Here is a 4,306-nt window from a genome sequence, read left to right as displayed (position 1 = left end):
CCATCCCATCGTCGCCATAAGACATATCTGTGTCGGTGCGACGTAAAGCAAAAAAAAACCCCTCTTCAATAACATTCACATCAGAATTTTCTCCTTCAATATAATTTGATACCCCTCGATTTTTCAAGCACTAGTTTAATTTTATATTCTCTATTTTTAGATATGGTTGAAATATTTGTATTTACTGTATTTACTAAAGAAAATGTGTTTACGAGGTGATAAATGAACTAACGGTGATTCGAATTGTGAATGGGCAGTAAAAATGTAGTCGAAAGAAGTTGCATAAAAATCCGTTAAGACCTAAAATAGCTAAAAAGGACGATAAATAAAAAACGCCGAAAATGCAAAATAGTACAAATAAAACCCACAATTTTCTGGCCTACAATGACCCAGACTGAAAATATATTATGTTGGGACTCGTCTTCGAACACTCGAGAAAAAAACAATATTCCTTCCTACTATTTGGCAATGTTACCTTTATTCAAATTGGAAACTGCATCCAGAACTCCAAATCTTCATGTTTTTATGCCCTCAAAAGTGCCTTTAGGAATGCGAGACCATGTAACATTGTTTACCGAATCAATGGGGTTTTGACTTTTGCCATGAATACAATTCTCCAACAGCTGGGGATTGGACAGACGTTAAAAATGTGCGTCATTTCCTCCATACAGGCAAGAGGAAGATATGTTCCTCAAGTTCCGAGAGCTAGTTATAATGCACTGAACAGAATTGCCAACATCGGCGCATTAAGCGACAAAGCATCAAAAACTTGAACTACACTGAAGAAAATGGAAATTGCAACACCCAGGAGTGGTGCTACATTGCTGCAATTAAACATGTAGGACGAGTGTTCAGTTGTGATTCGATGATTACAATTTCAAGTCCCTCTGACCGCAAGTTTGGACAACAATCAGTACATGATGTGCCCACCACGAGCTGCAATACATTGATTAATTCGTCGAGGCATGGAGTCAGTAAGGCCCTGGATCGCTTCCTGAGGAATTGTGGCCCATACTTGCTGCACTGCACGGGTCAGTTGTTCCAGAGTTGTGGGTGGCCGAGGACGGTTGGCCAGTTGTCGACCCATCATGTCCCACACATGCTCAATAGGACTGAGGTTCGGGGATCTGGTGGGCCATTCTAAGGTTGTGATGTCGAGGAGAGCTTCTCTGGAGATGCGTGCAGTGTGAACCCGGCATTGTCCTGCTGAAACATCCCATTAGCAATGTTCGCCATCATAGGGACAACCACTAGATTGAGTACCCTATGAATGTGCTGTCGAGCAGTCATAGTGCCCTCAACAAGCACTAATTGTGATTTCACATTAAAGTCAATAGCTCCCCAGACCATAATGCTTGGTGTTGGCCCTGTGTGCCTCTCGACAATAAGATCTGGGCGGCCCCTCTCCCCGGCACGTCGGCGCACACGTTTCCGGCGATCACTGCGGGCAAGACAGAAGCGCGATTCATCACTAAAGACGACCCTATGCCATTCGTCGACCCACGTCGATCTTTCTCGACACCAGGCCAGCCTTACACGTCGCTGTTGTGGGGTCAATGGAACACCTTCTGCAGGGACACGGGCTCGTAAGCCAGCTGCACGCAGGCGATTACCAACTATTGTTGTGTAACGTGGGGTGCCACAGCTGCTCGAATTTGCGCTGCTGTTGCATGGGTTTCCATCCGGGCCATCCGAATGATGCGGCGATCCCCTCTCACAGTTGTCTGTCGCGCTGGACCTGTGCCGGGTCTACGACTGTGGGTACCTTCATTTGACCACTGCTGCCATACAGTACACATTGTACCGTAAATGCCTGTCGGCCAACACGTGCAGCGACAGCCTCACACAGCCCAATTATCCGAGCCCTCTCAAACGGCGACAGTTGTTGATAGCGTGCTCTTCTCTGTCGTCGAAGCATGTTTGACGGGGAACACTTCACTGCACAGACTGCAAGTCAACGACGCTACACCAGAGTCCGTATGCTGGAGTTGATTCCTCCGAGACCAATCACGTAGCAACCATCCAATGGGTCTGAAACTTTGATCGTTTACATACCTACATGGCATCGTTCCATATCTTGAAAATCAACACAAACGACCAATGCCTTCATGGTGTTGCAATTTCCATTTTCTTTAGTGTAATTAATGCACAATGTAAGTCTCACGTTCTTATGCCGTGCGGACTGGACCTTCCTACAACTTGACAACAAGACCATTATGCTCACCCATGTCAAGTACTTCCATACGATCTGAAGACCGTATCCGCATATAGTCTGCATGGCTTCAAGGCTGTAGCCAACCATTTGATCTCGTTTATGGCACGCACCGCTGCAAGGAGCCTTTCGTCTTCATTACGTATCAACAAAATCTTTCACAACAGAAGTCACCAAAAAGAACTTCCGAGTCAATTGATGTCTTGCAGGGCAATATGGAACGGTTAAAATTGTCAAAATAATCATATTTTAAGTTTTTAAATTTTACGAATCCCTGAAGTCTGCCCTTTAAAATGATATATAATGCATTTCAGTTTAACCATTAGAAATTGCCATAATCTAAACAATCGCTAGCAATAAGAAAATTGTCAGCAATGCCAGCGAAAACGAGATGAATTACATTGCCATAACTGTTGCAAATATTTAAAAGGAAAATAAAGAATTCCTTATGTCTGTTCGAAAAACATGCATCTTCCTCTTGCCTGTATGGTGGAAATGAAGCCCATTTTTAACGTCTGTCCAGTCTCCAGCTGTTGGAGAAGTGTCTTCATGGCAAAAGTCAAAACCCCAATGAATCTGTAAACAATACTACATGGTAACGCATTCCTAATGGCACTTTTGTGGACATAGAAACATTACCGGTAAGATTTGGTGTTCTGGATGGAGTGTCCAATTTTAATAAAGGTAACATTGCCAAAATTCATGTATTACAAGAGTTAGGACTAAAAGAAGGAAGGAATATTGTGTCAATGCTACGAAGGAGTTGGATCGAAAGAGAGTGCGACAACGTGAAAGAATGGCTCGGGAAGTGCAAAAACAATTCTACGGATTTCCATGTAGCAGATGAAACATGAGTACACGAGTGTAGAGGTTCAGTTAAGATATTCTTCGCGAAGAAAAATACAATACTGATGGAATGAAACAAAATGCTGAATTTAGCCATTGTATGTGACGCATTTTTTCCGTGATGCTCTTGAGGAGAGCTGTTCGATTATGGCAACCTGTTGTCTTTTTGTTAGTTGCTTTACATCGCACCGACACAGACAGCTCTTATGGCGACGATGGGACAGGAAAGGCCTAGGAATGGGAAGGAAGCGGCCGTGGCCTTAACTAAGGTACAGCCCCAGCATTTGCCTGGTGTGAAAATGGGAAACCACGGAAAACCATCTTCAGGGCTGCCGACAGTGGGGTCGAACACACTATCTCCCCGATGCGAGCTCACAGCTGTGCGCTCCTAACCGGACGGCCAATTCGCCCGGTAACCCTGTTGCCATAAGAGCAAAACCTTCTTCGGAACTGCCGACAGTGGGGTTCGAACCCACTATCTCTCGAATGCAAGCTCACAGCCTCGTGCCCCTAACCGCACGGCCAACTCGCTACGTCATCCATGGAGTAAATAAATCATTGTATTAAGGTATGTCAGCGATAAAAAATCACTCCGGGATAGTCGCTTAGCAATCATCGTAGGGGACTCTTCTTCTAAGTTTGCATGTTATAATTTTCCTACAAGCGATGATCGCTGGAGTCGCTAGCTCGAACAGCTGTAAACGCCTCCTCTAAGAGCAGTCATAATTGCAGTCGCTAGCGTTACTTCATGAATTCAGAATGAAAAGCTGCATTTTTCCGCTGAAGAGGTTGAAAAGTTTACATAGTCAGAGCGAAAACACATCTAGAATTATGATATGCAACAAGAAACTCTGCCGTGATACGCGAGTGAAGAGCAATATTTGGAAAGAGGTTGCAGAATATGTGAAAAGATCAGGTAAGTTTAATAACAATCAGATACCAAATAGGTTGTTTTTGACACACTCACTAAAGTATTTCAGTTAAGAATTAGTTATTGACTGTTCTATTTACGTGAAATTACTACCATCCCTCACTGTCCTCTCTAGAAAAGTAGCTTGTGAATGAATCTCTCATGAAAACCTGTAGTGGTTTGCAAATCCACCAGCTCCGGCCAGGCTGACGAGATATTGAACTGTGTAAAATTCATCATAAAATTCAGGAAACTACCGATTGTATTGCACCCTTGCTTACTGACAGTCAACATCTGCCTCTGGCTTTTCCCGGGCTCCTCAGTCACTTATTGACATA

This window comes from Anabrus simplex, chromosome 13 (genome assembly GCF_040414725.1).
Source record: "Anabrus simplex isolate iqAnaSimp1 chromosome 13, ASM4041472v1, whole genome shotgun sequence".
Lineage (NCBI taxonomy): Eukaryota > Metazoa > Arthropoda > Insecta > Orthoptera > Tettigoniidae > Anabrus > Anabrus simplex.
Note: the sequence above shows the minus strand (reverse complement) of the source record.